Genomic DNA, 15803 nt, shown 5'->3' on the forward strand with positions numbered 1-15803 from the left:
AATTGAACCAATAGGCTACTTGACAATTTTTTTAAGTTGGTCTTAAATGGTTAATATTTGTCCTATTATATCAAAAAAATTAACACTATATTTTTTTGCGCCCTAAAAACCGTAAAACTTTAATTTAAAAAAATATTTTTCTTAGACAGGTGAAAACACTATCGGCCAAACATGGCCGACAGTGTTTTCACCTGTCTAAGAAAAATATTTTTTTAAATTAAAGTTTTACGGTTTTTAGGGCGCAAAAAAATATAGTGTTAATTTTTTTGATATAATAGGACAAATATTAACCATTTAAGACCAACTTAAAAAAATTGTCAAGTAGCCTATTCCATCAAAGTTCATGAGATGTAGAATCTCATACTAGGCACTCCAAAGTCTCAGTTCAGGAAAAGGTAATAACGTTCACCACTTCAAATCAATTCCTCAAGTAACTCAATTCTTTTTTGATAGTAACCGTGTTACGCAGAGACGCAGTCGCAATACGTATCGAGATTGGATATCAGTCTGACACTCGATAGCTTTCACACTTCTAGGTCAAGTGCTTACACACATTAGGAAGCGCTCAGAGACAGCCTATCCTGAATTGAGTTACTGAGAATCAATTGACTTAGACTCCCTTTACATAGGACGATTTGTCGTAGCGATTTGTACGCTTAGTATAAGATTTTACGTCTCACCAAACGTTGCTAGAATTCGAGGGTCGAAACACAATACCGTCAAAGTAAAATGGGCCTAAACAGCCTTGAATTGAAGTCAAAAATTCAATACCACTGATTTTAATTTCGCAACGTTTCCCCTTGGAGCGCTGGCTGTAGATGTGTAGACAAACTTGAGCTTTAACAAGGCAGTTAAGATCCAGTTCACTATAATACGGAAGGTTTTCGACACTCGAATACTATCAACGTTGGTGAGAAAAAATCTCGTACTAAGCGTACTGCCTTTTCGTGAAAAGTTTAGAGCCCCGCACCGGAAGACGCAGCGTTGGGAGACCCCGCACTAGGTGGACGGACGACATCAGACGAGTCGCAGGGAGCCGCTGGATTCAGGCGGCGCAAAACCGTGGCGTGTGGAAATCCCTACAAGAGACCTATGTCCAGCAGTAGACGTCTATCGGTTGATGATGACGATGATGATGATGATGATGATTCTTAAGATATGGAGCGAAATATGTTGGATATTTCTCTCAGGAAACGAGGAAATTCGCAGTAGAATAAAAGCGAATGATAGAGCAAGCTGAAATGGCAGTGGGCAGGCCTTGTCTGTCGCGGCTTACCCGGCTGAGTTTGTTGTGGGCTCTTCTCAGACCTGGGCGCGTTTGGAACCCTCGTAGCTTTAGTTTTAAGTTTGCGTAATTATTATCACCACTATATCTTAGAAATCCAACATCTGACCATCAAAAAGAGTTATTAATTACCTATTTTGAATAAATCATTTGACTTTTGACTTTTTGCGGAACCATAACGTCCAATGGGGTAGACGTGTTCTTTAGTTGAAACCACGTATAGGTAACCGCAATGTAAGACGACAGCCTGCTGGACTGATGACCTAAAGAAGGCGGGAAAAGGGTGAATGAGGAAGGCGAAGGACTGTGTTTCGAGGTGCGCTCTTGAAAACATATGCCCAGCAGTGGACGCATACAGGCTGATGGATTGGGTTGGATTCTTAAGATAAACTTTGAGCTACGCGTAATGGCGACGCCTACTTTACTTAGTATCAGTACCCCTATTATAAATGCGAAAGTGTGTTTGTTTGTTGGTTTGTTGTTTTGTCCTTCAATCACGACGCTACAGTGCAACGGCTTGACGTGATTTTTTGCATGGGTATAGATAAAGACCTGGAAAGTGACATAGGCTACTTTTTATCCCGGAAAATCAAAGAGTTCCCACGGGATTTTTAAAAACCCTAATTCCATGCGAACGAAGTCGCGGGCGTCAGCTAGTTTATCATGTTTTATTGTCCTTGTAAGACAATTTATCATTTTTTATAAATAAAGAGGGGGATACATGAATCAGTCATCAAATAGTAACAGCGTTATATCGTAAAATTCAGAAGTCCCCTGAAGTCTTCAACGACTATGCGATACGATAAATCTTTAGGTCTAAGAAGGGTTTCAGTTGTATCAAATAACGCTTTTCACATTCAAGTGTTACGAGCTAGCAACTTTTGTTTCATTCAGTTTCACTGGTGAATATCTCCACTTTATAACAACTGTGCTTTATTTCTATTTCTTAAGTATTTTTATATTTTTCTTTGAGTTATCTTTATTCTTGCTTATACCCGATATTAACACGTCTCTAAGAAAAACATTGACTTTGATTCGTTACCTAATATTAAAATGAGACTCAAACTTCGTTTGTATGGAGAGCGCTCGGAACACTACTCATAAGGTGGTACAGTACGCAGCAGAAAGTAATGTACATCGACCTTTAGACCGACAAAAAAAAAACGTTATTTAGATATGAGTGACAGAGACAACGCTTTGCCAAGCCGAAAGGTCATTCTAAAGGCCGATACACATTACTTTCTGCAGCGTACTGTACGTGGTTATTTTAAAAATATATAGATAAATCATCCTGTATTCAGCCCCACTCCATTAATCGGTCTTTACAAGTATTTTTTCTATAGTAGGTACTTAAAAACAGTGTTTTAATTGATTTACACATCAACCTCCCGTCAAACCTGACGTGTATTGCCAGCGTAATAGACTGACTACTAGGAGCCTTACCCTACTAAGGTTCACATTTTCATTTTGGCCTATCCGACAAACTTGTTACCTGTTAGTGAAATAAACCCTACAGAAGAATAGTTGATTTATTTTTTATACAAAACAGCAATGTATGTCGTTTATTTACACCTCAGGAAATGTCGAGTTGTCGGCCCGTGTCACGCGCAAAGTGATGAGAGGCAAACGGTTCCACTGACGTTTGTAAATGAAACACTTTGTACTGTATCAGACATTTCGTTAAAGGTACACATTTTTAGAAGGTCGTCCATTTTAGCTCTGTTCAAATAAAAATCACTACCACTAACCATATTGTAAATGTGAATGTTTATTCTTTTGTCCGTCAGCTAGTTTTTTTAATACAAAACAACATGTATGTCGTTTATTTACACCTCAGGAAATGTCGAGTTGTCGGCCCGTGTCACGCGCAAAGTGATGAGAGGCAAAGGGTTCCACTGACGTTTGTAAATGAAATACTTTGTGCTGTATCAGACATTTATTTAGAGGTACACATTTTTAGAGGGTTTCAATTCAAATAAAAATCACTATCACTAACCATATATTGTAAATGCGAAAGTCTGTTTCTTTGTCCTTCAGTTATGCCGCAACAGAGCAATGAATAGACATGATTTTTTGCATGAATATAGTTAAAGACCTGGAGTGGGCCATAGGCTACTTCCTATTTCGCAAAATAAAGAGTTCCCACGGGATTTTTGAGGATCTAAATCCTTGCGAACGAACTCGTGGGCATCAGCTAGTAAAAACATAAAGCTAGCTTATTATCATTATGTTTGATACAAGCCATTTCTGAAACACGGACGCAATGCGCGGGACTGCAATTACTAATTATACATGGCATAATATTTGAAAGAGCAACCGCTGAGTTTCTTGCTGGGTCTTCTCAGTAGGAAGATTTGACGATTCAAAAACAGTCCACGTCAGCAAGTTAAGTTGATGAATGACGTAAGAAGGATAATACGTCCCTTTCTATGTAAAGATAGCGTGATATGCTATGATAATTTTGGTGTATTTTTAGGGTTCCGTACTGACGTACGGAAATAGGAAAAAAGAACCCTAATAGGATCACTTTGTTATCTGTTTGTCCGTCTATTAAGAACGCGTAGAGGTATCAAGTTAAAATTAATATGAAATACTAATGTCTACAATCTCTTGGAGCTCTGAAAAAATCAAACTTCTAAGTCAACGCAATCAAAAGATACGGCTGTTTATGCTGCATATTTTCATACTGGTAACGGAATCAAAACCTATGGGGTAATTCCCGTTTACCTAGAATCATGAAATTTGGCAAAAAGCGATGTATCTTAACGCATAAAATCTGATACCATAAACTTATACTTATTTGCAGTTGCAGAAAAAATTCAAGCAATAAAAATAATAACACGTACCCTTCCAAGTTACGAAACCCTCAACGCGCGAGTTGAACTCACACTTGGGCGGTTTCTTTCACATCAAAACAGAAAATCAATTACCGACTGTCTTGCTTTCCTCGTGTATCTTTGTTTCTCTTTCCTTTCCCTCATAACTGTGCTCCATCAATCATTTATAACGAAACAAAATGTCTGTTTGCTTTACCGGGAAGTCTTTAGTAGGAACTCTTTTACCGGGAACACGGGAATCAGTCTTTTTCCGTATTTATGTAACTGAATTTTCTTTGCTTCACGCATTGATATAGAATAGTAGGTATAGTCTGATTTTTAATTCCGTGGAATTCTGACCTTTCTTAATGTTAGCAGAGATAAAACTATAAAATAAATATTTGGTCTGGTGGGAGGCTTCGGCCGTGGCTAGTTACCACCCTACCGGCAAAGCCGTGCCGCCAAGCGATTTAGCGTTCCGGTACGATGCTAAGTAGAAACCAAAGGGGTATGGGTTTAATAAAAACTGCCATACCCCTTCCAGGTTAGCCCGCTATCATCTTAGGCTGCATCATCACTTACCACCAGGTGAGATTGCAGTCAAGGGCTAACTTGTATCTGAATAAAAAAATAAAAAAAAAATAACTCCCCTGATATATAAAAATGACAACGTCAGAATTCCAACGAATTAAAAATCAGAGTATAGGAGTGTACTGTATAGATTGGAAAGCCTGGAGCACCGCAGAGACGTTAGCTCTCTATGCGTGTTCTATCGCCTGTATAATGGGGAGTGCTCTGAAGAGCTTTTTGACCTCATTCCACCCTCTTTTTTCTACAACCGCACCGCGCGCCACCGTAAGGAATTTCACCCTCACCATCTGGGTGTCTGGTGCACTTCGACCGTCCGCTGCGCCAGATCCTTCTTTCCACGCACGTGCAAACTGTGGAACCAACTCCCATCGGCGGTGTTCCCACTAGATTATAACATGGGGTTATTCAAGGGGCGGACCAACAAATTCCTAAAAGGCCGGCAACGCATCGGCGGCTCCTCTGGTGCTGCAAATGTTCATGGGCGGCGGTAATCACTTAACATCAGGTGACCCGCCTGCTCGCTTGCTCGCTATATCTATTAAAAAAAAAAAAAAAAAAATAGATGACAGATCACAAACAAAATGACATCGCTCAAGTGGCCAGGTTTTGAGGTTTGCGTAATGTGTATGTACAATGTCCGCCCACGAACATTTCCAGCACCAGAGGAACCGCAAATGCGTTGGCAGCCTTTGGGTTAGATTTCAATCGGTTGATGACGACGATTTATAAGTATAACATTAAATTAAATACTCACACACTCAAACATAAATATGGTACAACTTCGATGTTAAAGCTCCAACGCCCACAACTCCTCAAAGCTTTAGCAATCAACTGAATCCACAATGTGTGAGTGTATCAAAGAAACCCCCTGAAGCGGTTGATTTCTGTAAACTATTACAATTTAATGTTACTACGAACTGAGAATTTCAATTCAAGTCAAGAGTTACTAGGATTACATACAACTAGCTGACCCGCCCCGGGACCATATTTCTTCATTTGTTACCGAAAACCCAAATACCAATTTTCATGCAAATAACTTGAAAAATGACGGACTTTCATACAAACTTTCATCACCTATTTAACCCCCTTGGTAGTAGAATTTCTAAAAATCCTGAAATCCATATTTCTTCATTTGTTACCGAAAACCCAAATACCAATTTTCATGCAAATAACTTGAAAAATGACGGACTTTCATACAAACTTTCATCCCCTATTTAACCCCCTTGGTAGTAGAATTTCCAAAAATCGTGAAATACGTATTTATTTATTTATAACCGAAAGATTAAATACCAATTTTAATCAAGGTAACTTCAAAAATGACGGACTTTCATACAAACTTCCATCCCCCATTTAACCTACTTAGGGGTAGAATTTCAAAAAATCCTTTCTTAGTGGATACTTACTCTTAACAAAGAACACACCCTAAAAATTTCATGTCTCTAGGACCAGCGGTTTAGGCTGTGCGTTGATATATATGTCAGTCAGTCAGTCAGTCAGGACTTTGAATTTTATATAATTATAAAATATAGATTTATCTGTCACCGGCTGTACTCACGGATTTATTCGACGTTAGCCCGACTAGTTTCGAACCCATCCAGGGTCCTTTTTCAAGGGAGTCAGTTCGCGCAAACGTCACGGTTGAGACTGTCTCAACCCTACCACAATTGCCATGTCGACGTGTCGCATACCATAGGTCGTAGGTATAAGGGTCATCGCCCACGTCTTTTTGTAGCGATACAGCCGCGCATATCTTGAAAACGATTCTGAACCGTAACAGTAGAAGGCACACGGACCAGTGACCAGGGTTGGGAAAAAATATTTTTTTTAAACAAATTATTCAAAATATAGGATTAAAAATCATGTTTAGGACCCTTGTTTTTTGTTTAAAGCAATGCCCCAACCCTTTAAGCAACGCAATGCTACATTGTATTGCAAGAAGTTGCCGTGGGCAAAATAGTCCCTCGACGCCTTCTTTTTGAAGTCAGTTAAAAACCAACTCCCTTCAAAGTAAGACTGCCTGTCCACTGGTGCGGAGCTAGGTAGAAGAGCGGAGCGAGAAAGTAATGTGTAGCGGAGTTAGGAGCACGCGACGTGTCATTTGAGCTACTGGCGGCGGGCAATTTGTTTAGTTTTACGCGAAATATCCACTTCCCCGCTACGCTTCCCAACTACGCTTCCTCGCTCCGCTTCCCCGCTCAACATTAAAATGTATGTTTTTTTAAACTAGTCCGCAAATCCTGGTCCACTGAAGCGGGGCGGGAGTTTTATGTTATTCTATTAGTTAATATTTGCACAGCTCCGCTCCGCTCCCCTCTTCTCCGCACCAGTGAACAGGCAGCCTAATGCCAGGTAGTACGCCGATTAAAATTCAGATACAAAAGTATAATAAAGATAGTTCCAAAGCGATATCAGATTCTATTTCCCCCTTAATGACACCACAAAAACATTTTACGCGGCGGAAAAGAAAGGAAAAACTAATTTCAATAAAACGTAATGGCGGAAAACGTGTCGGCAAAGCATTTGGAATTCAAATCATCTAGCTGTTAGGCGAAATGACGAAAATATAAAACAAAATGTTACCCTTAGTAATTATATTTTACTTTTTTCTCCCCTTGGCGATTTTCGTCGCTAGCTAGAGATGTAATAAGTCCAGTTTCTTGTTTTGAATTTATTTATTCAAGGCTATTCTAGGCCTAGTTAACTTCAGACTAAATTAGTATTTTAGTAGAGTAGTTTAGTAAAGAACTATAGGTAGGTAGGTATATCTGTCTGAACGAATGAGTCGATCCATTTTATTCTATTTTTTACGGTTTAAAGACTTGATTGCTGATTTCTAAACTTTCTAAATAAATATTATAAAAAAAGATTCCGACGAATTGAGAACCTCCTCCTTTTTTTGAAGTCGGTTAAAAAGGAAAAGCTGACTGACTGACTGATCTATTAACGCACGGCAACAAACTACTGCACGGGTCCAGCTGAAATTCGGCATGCAGATAGCTATTAAGACGTAGACATCCGCTAGGAAAGAATTTTTGAAAATTCAACCCCTAAAAATAAAATAAGACTAAAATATAGCCTAGTGGTTAAGACGTCCGCCTTCTAATCGGAGGTTGGGAGTTCGATCCTAGGCACGCACCTCTAACTTTTCGGAGTTATGTGCTTTTTAAGTAATTAAATATCACTTGCTTGAACGGTGAAGGTAAACACCGTGACGAAACCGGCATGCCTGAGAGTTCTCCATAATGTTCTCAAAGGTGTGTGTAGTCTACCAATCCGCACATGGCCAGCGTGGTAGGCTGGTAGGTACTATGGTCAAAACCCTTCTCACTCTGAGAGGAGACCCGTGCTTTGTAGTGAGCCGGTGCTGGGTTGATCATGATGATGATGAAAATATAGTCTATAGAAATTACCTATTATCAAATTAATTTTAAAAGTCAAGTCAATTAAAAAACCAATCGACTTGTACAAACATTCTTTAAACCGATAAGTATTATTTTTTTGAAATCGAACTCCGTAAACGCCTTCTGCAAACTAACTTCAGTTGGAATTTCCAACTTGGAAAGCACAAAGTTTGCGCAGAGTTTGATTGCTGATTTCTAAAATTTCGCTCACAGCGATATCGAAATGCTGGACGAATTTTTTTGTGAAGGAGATTTTTCTCTTTATTATAATAACTGAGGTCAAGGAGATATCCACTTCTTTATTTATCCATTCAAATCAAATTAAATAAAACAAACGACGACATAAATTACTTTAGGTTTATACTTTTGCTAGAACTAAATAATGCCAGGACAGCGGCTTCTTTTGCGTAAGTTTGGGTTCTTTGAAAATCTCGTGAACTATGATTTTTCGGGATGAAACATTAGTAAAGTAAGTAAAGTAAAGTAAAATATGCTTTATTGTACACCAAAACAAAACAATAGACATATAACAAAGATAGCATGTACAATAGGCGGCCTTATCGCTAAAATAGCGATCTCTTCCAGGCAACCTTAGGGTTATATCCTCTATATTATAAAAATTAAAGAAAGCGGAAGGGGTGTACTAATTAAATAAAGAAGTATAACATGTCCTTCCCCGAGATGCAAGATTTCTCTGTAATTGTTCAAAATTTTGCAAACTTCAGACAGATACCTATTCTTAAAGTGTGTACTCACGGAATCTTCTGGTCTGGTAAATGTAGTTTTTGTTACCTATAATAATATCACTGTGTACAATCACATTGGTCATTACTGTATCAAATTATGGGTCCAAAAATTATTGATTATTTGAAAAGCGCTACAAGTGCTACGAGCTACGACTATACCCTGGACAGGTGAGCTTTTGCATTTCTGTCTGCGCTACGTTTATCTAACAAATAGACCTTTGATAATTCAAAACTTTCTTCAGTATAAATAATACTGAAGAAAGTCCTATAAAAATATTTGATCTGTAATTTTAATATTTAATTGTTATAAATTATGCTTGTATTCTACTAATCAATTTTACTGCTCTTGAAAAAACCACAAGAAAATCATAAAAACCTACTCAATGAAATCAATTTCAGATAGGTAAATAAAGCCGTTTTTTTGGTCCGTAGTAGTAAAGTAAATTTCCGATCCAACTTTATTTTATTTTTAGGTTAAGGGTCACTTACTGACCATAAAATCACAAAATGCTGACAGATCCAGGTGGAGCTTCCATCGCAATCTTGAAGGAAAGTTTTTGGCCGATATCTCAAAAACTATCCACTTTAGGGCAAAAGCTATGTAGACTATTATTGTAGAAAATAAAATTTCGCATCCTTTGTTTCCTGTAAACTTTTTTGTAAAATTTACCGTTTACTATTTACGTCCGATTTAATGAACCGGTTTTAGATAGAAAATAGAAAAACCGGTTCATTTAAATTAGGCTAAATGCTCTACTTACTGGACTAAGTTCGCACAAGAGCTTTCAGCATTATAAAGCGTTGAGTCACAAATAAGAAATAAGAGACTTAATTTTAATAACAAAAGACGTCTACTTACGGCCATCAAGGAAATCCTTTTCAAGCGAACACACAACAAAAATCCCAATAGAAATAAATACACTCCACAAATAGTTGTCACTCACTCGAAAATGACACCGCGATGCACTTGACAAAAAATGACAGAATACTATTTTCGTAATAAACTTCCTGAGGGAACACGCACGTCCTCCCCTCACGGCAGTCGGGACGCTACTGCTCAATTTTCATTTTTCAATAGCTACATAGCTAGGCAAAGGTTTACTGCTGTTCAGCCAAGCAGTAAAGTTTTCTGGCCAAAATAAAATAGTGCCGTAAACCCGAGGTGATGCTTTAACGATGTCTTTGCTGATCTTTTGATGTGTGTTTATCCTTATTTGCCGTAACTCCTCCACGGATGCAGAGATTTAGAAATGTTGAATCGCTCGGGACTTCATGTTCAAGTTCGTTGTACCTAATTAAATCTTAAAATAAATATGCTGAAAATAGATATAGGTAGATACGCAGTTGCATGGGATAGATCAAGACGAGACAGTTACATAGCTGTGAAATATAGACAAACTACTTAGATGATGCCCGCGACTTCATCCGCGCTGATTTAGGTTTTTAAAATCTTTGATTTTCCGGGGTAAAAAGTAGCCTATGTCCTACTCCGGGAGCAAGCTATCCCTGTACTAAATTTCGTCAAAATCGGTTGAACGGATGGACCGTGAAAGGCTAGTAGATAGACAGAGAGACAGACAGACAGACGGACAAACAGACAGACAGACAAACTTTCGCATTTATAATATTAGTAAGTAATTATGGATAGATTATGCTCGGGACTTCTTCCGCGTGGATTTAGGTTATTAACCTAAGCCCACCCAGTTCCATTATTTAAGAATCCCGTGGGAACTCTGACTTTTTTTTTGCAGCTCCGACCTTCGCTGGAGCGACTCAATACCACGCTTTATTTATCTTTTACATAATCTTCGATTGTATGATATGCTTTGCTAACCAATAGCCGGGTAATAGGGTCAATAAAACGCCATACCCTTTCCAAGTTAGCCCACTTCCATTTTAGACAGCATTATGATGTAACTATATGTATCCTAGTGGTAGGTATTATTTACCCAAGCATTTACCTCATTGCTATAACGTCGTTAGAGCGGTCCGGGGTCAAGAAGCTGTCTCTACTAACGAGGTGTGCGAGTACTGCCGTGTACTACAATATTATGTCTGTTGCTATATTTTAGACGGCATTATGATGTAACTATACGTCCTAGTGGTAGATATTATTTACCCAAGCATTTACCTCATTGCTATAACGTCGTTAGAGCGGTCCGGGGTCAAGAAGCTGTCTCTACTAACGAGGTGTGCGAGTACTGCCGTGTACTACAATATTATGTCTGTTGCTATATTTTAGACGGCATTATGATGTAACTATACGTCCTAGTGGTAGATATTATTTACCCAAGCATTTACCTCATTGCTATAACGTCGTTAGAGCGGTCCGGGGTCAAGAAGCTGTCTCTACTAACGAGGTGTGCGAGTACTGCCGTGTATTACAATATTAAATCTGTTGCTGTAATATTTTAGACGGCATTATGATGTAACTATAAGTCCTAGTGGTAGGTATTATTTACGCAAGCATTTCATCATCATCATGATCAACCCATCGCCAGCTCACTACAGAGCACGAGTCTCCTCTCAGAGTGAGAAGGGTTTTGGCCATAGTCCACCACGCTGGCCATATGCGGATTATTAGACTACCCAAGCATTTACCTCATTGAAATAACTTCATCAGAGCGGTCCGAGGGTCAAGAAGCTGTCTAGTCTGTTAGTAGTCTTTATTTTTTAGGGCGTATATAGAATGACGTTGCAGCTTTGTAGAGCGTTGTCTCTGTCGCTCATACCCATTCATATTTATTTTAGTTTTTATTTACTTTTATTTAGACAAAACGAAAAGTGAACAATTTACACCACACTTTTAGACCAAAGGACTAAATAAAAAGCCGAGACTGGTGTTGGCAGTTTGCAGCCCAAATAGACCGTAGTTTGTGCTAGGGCTGACAAAGTTCATCGACCTCATTCATACTATATTATATTATATTTATACTGTACTATATATATTCATACATTACTAAAACTATATTATATTTGGTGCAACAGTGTCAATGCATACGGAGTTTAGATATATAATTGAAATAGATAGGATAAATTTTAATAAGTTAAAGCATTCGTTTCAACAGATCTTGTCATAAAGACGTATGGGTATGAGTGTTGTCGGTCTCAACAACAGGGACAATGCTCTACAAATCCGCTAGCTCCTTCTAAAGGTCGATGTACATAACTTTCAGACGCGTACTGTAAACTGTCCACTTTGTAAAAGCTTAGTGTTGTAGTGACTCGCGAAATGCACTTCGGCCTACTTGAATCTTTTGTATGTGAAACTCTAGCATTGAGTTTGAAAATTTTGTACCCAGTTCTCAACTTTGTTTACCTAACTAGATATAACTTGGTTACTAGATTATGCTCGCGACTTAGTGCGCTTGGATTTAGTTTTTTAGTAAGCAAAATTTTACCATATTATTTGTATATAAAGGGAAAATATGACTGACTGACTGACTGACTGATCTATCAACGCACAGCTCAAACTACCGGACGGATTGGGCTGAAATTTGGCATGCCAAAAGATAGCTATCGTATAACGTAGGCATCCGCTAAGAAAGAATTTTTGAAAATTCTTGGGTTTGAAACGCGAGCATGAGCTAGTATAATATAAAAAAGATAAACTGTTAACTGACTATCTAACATGATCAACGTCAATACATTGGTCTAGAAATCTGAGATGTTCTCTACGTAAAATAAATAAAGCAGTAAGTGATAGGTACGAGAGTGAACTAAAGCTAATGTAATACGACGCTGAAAGAGGTACACCTAAGGCTGGCCTCCACGCACGAGAGAATCGCAACGAGCGTGTCCTACTATCGTCGGATAATCTCACGTGACAACGATACTTCCGCCAGTGTGTCGTTGCGACGCGCAACGAACGCGCCGCGAGACCGCAACGAATCGCACGTGACGTGACCGCAACGCTTCGTTGGGCCTCTCAATTGTGGCGTAACGTGGCGTTTACGCCGCGAGACTCGACGACGGTATCATCGCGATCGCGAGACTCACGGCGATTACGCACTGCACTTCCGTCATCCGAGAGAATACCAGCGATTATCTACGACATAATATGTGATAAGCTCCCACACAAAACAAAAAGGAACGTATTTTCACGGACTCGGATCGGAACAGTGTGTAACTGCCGCGCCGTCAGGTGCCATCTCCTCGGATGAAAGAATCGCGGCGATAGATGTGACAAAATTCGATACAAACTCTATGGGCTAATCTCCACAGGGAGATACTATCGCAGCGATAGTTTGTATAGAATTTGACACACGGCGAGGCTATCGCCGCGATTTTCTCGTTCGTGGCGATGTCGGGCACCCCAATGGTATCGCCGTGAGATGCGACGAGTCCGTGACGTTACACTCGTCCAAAGTCACTCGTCGTATCGCCGCGATAATATCGCCCTGTGGAGATTAGCCCATAAGGCCATTCATACATTGCGATACTCGCAAGAGTTACCGGAGTCGCATGCCAGTAGAATACATGTTCGCTACTCGAGTTTCGTACATTATGCTACTAAAAGTAAAGAATTCTTTTTGAACTTTAATGTCAAACAGCTGATCTGCCGCCATTTTGCCGAGGTTCGTAGGAGACGTGACGCGTGGGCGACGACAAGGTGTCTATCGCGAGACTAGTAGCAAACGCCTAAAATGCCGGTAGCGAAGTGTGCGAATCACCATACAAATGTATGTGAGATACTCCTAAGCGACTCATCGTCGAGACTCACGTAGGATACTAGTCGTCTGACTTACAGACGACTAGTATCCTACGAGAGTAATCGTAATGTAAGAAGAGAGGCTGAAATCTATAGAGCGTACTTTGACTTTGCTTAGACTTAAGATACTGTTAAAACGAGACAGCTTTATATCGCTGGCATAAATCTGTCTCGTTTTAACTGAAACTTAAGTATGAGCTAAGTCGAAGTAGGTACGATCTATAGATCTCAGCCTAAGAGTTGTATCGGTGGCACGCACGGCAAGACTATCGCCGCGATACTCTCACCCGTGGAGATGGCGCCTTACTTTGTTCTTTTAAATTCCACGTATTAGGTATTCCTCTTTTGTTTTACTTTATTGGTTATACGTCTTTTGTGCAAACTTAGAACTTTGTTACGCATAGGTATCTACGGTGCTCGATGGAAACTGGATAATTAACTAACTTCGTTAAAGAAGCTTTAGTTCTCCGTTTCTAAAGGCTTTTTGTGTCGTGGAAAGCGCCTACCACAATGGTATTAAATTTTTTAATTTATTAGTTGGTAAGTAATGATTTCACTCTACAAGAAATTATTTCTTTGTCGTAGCATGAATATTTAAAACATTCTATTTTTCAGTGCGCAAAAAGCTAGTAGGTATCTAATTAATAATATGTTTTTTTATCAAAAATATCTAAACACATTAGTCAAATATGTTTATCGATTATTTTGACGATGTACACAAAACCTTTGCTCCGTGATTGAAGTAGCATTACCGTCCATATAAATACATTGCATAAAAAGCAAAACAAATCCAACGTTGGTTCAAACATTGGCCGAAAAATTAAATATGCCCAAACTTTATTTTGCTCATTAACCCATCACTACTGAGCACGCTCTTTTCTCACATAGAAAAGGGTTTAGTCCATAGCAATGATGAGTAATTGAAATGGGTTATGCCTGTCAGTAGAGAGGATACGACGCGGAGAGAGAGAGAGAAAGTCATTAAATGACTCTCAAGTCCCGATGACAATACGAAACAATATGCCTTATGTTTTAAGTGGTTAGTAAATAAGAAATTTTACGCTCTACAGTTGTTAATAAAGATTCTGTACAAATATAGCCAAATATTTGAACAAACATTTGCATCGCAATGCAAATCGCAATGCAAATGTGGCAATGAGCAAACTTGGCACATCTCCAACCCCAATGAATCATCGCGCGCTAAAACCACTAGTGATTTGTCAGCATTACAAGTGCTTGCAGCGGCTTGGTACAGAAACGTACCGACACGTGTGAAGCCGTCAAAGAGCGTGGTATAAGATACATCGTACGTGGTATAAATAGGTTTAATATTGACTTGAGAGATGTGGGTACTTGTAACAGTGTTTTGGCCCTCCCTTTGTCTAAGGAGGCCAGAGCACTGTGCAAGCTGTATAAAACGTACTCAAATTTTAGAAGTTAGAACATAATGAAATGTTTGCTCCTATGAGGGTGACATGTTTAGGTTGTAAACAAACCCTCTACAAAAATCTAGAAAAAAAAAAAAAAAAAAAAGATACATCTGATATGACAGCTGCGTGGGATAAAAATAGAAGCGCGAGCAAAAAGTGCACCATTTTTAGGGTTCCGTACCTTAAAAAGGAAAAACGGATCCCTTGTAGGATCACTTTGTTGTCTGTCTGTCTGTCTGTCAAGAGACCTACAGGGTACTTCCCGTTGACCTAGAATCATGAAACTTGGCAGGTAGGTAGATCTTATAGCTGACATTCGGGGAAAAATTTGAAAACCGTGAATTTGTGGTTACATCACATAAAAAAAATTAAATTGTTGTCATGAACTAATAGTTAGTCTTTTCAATTTTCTAAGTAAGATAACTATATCAAGTGGGGTATCATATGAAAGGTCTGCATCTGTACATTCTAAAACAGATTTTTATTTATTTTTATGCATCATAGTTTTTGAATTATCGTGCAATATGTCGAATAAATACGACTGTAGTACGGAACCCTCATTGCGCGAGCCTGACTCGCACTTGACCGGTTTTTTTTGCACTTTGTAATCCTACAAAATATTATTAACCCATCTAAATATAAAAGGATAACGTGACTGACTGATCTAACAACGCACAAACTACGGGACGGATTGGGTTGACATTTGGCTGAGTTTGTTGTGGGCTCTTCTCAGACCTGGGCGCGTTTGGAACCCTCGTAGCTTTAGTTTTAAGTTTGCGTAATTATCACCACTATATCTTAGAAATCCAACATCTGACCATCA

The 15803-nt window shown here is 39.0% G+C and overlaps 1 protein-coding gene across 2 annotated transcripts in view; it reads right to left on the bottom strand.

Annotated features, from left to right (window-relative positions):
- The window catches only part of Grip (Glutamate receptor interacting protein), a 377891-nt gene extending 368020 nt beyond the window's left edge, over window positions 1-9871 (bottom strand). For both annotated transcript variants that reach the window (XM_034968807.2, XM_069498721.1), the window contains exon 1: window positions 9699-9871. The gene's annotated coding sequence lies outside the window, so the exon portion shown is untranslated. The remainder of the gene's footprint in view (window positions 1-9698) is intronic.
- Window positions 9872-15803: the final 5932 nt, after the last annotated feature.

Source organism: Maniola hyperantus, chromosome 5, assembly GCF_902806685.2.
Source record: "Maniola hyperantus chromosome 5, iAphHyp1.2, whole genome shotgun sequence".
In the NCBI taxonomy this organism is placed as follows: domain Eukaryota; kingdom Metazoa; phylum Arthropoda; class Insecta; order Lepidoptera; family Nymphalidae; genus Maniola; species Maniola hyperantus.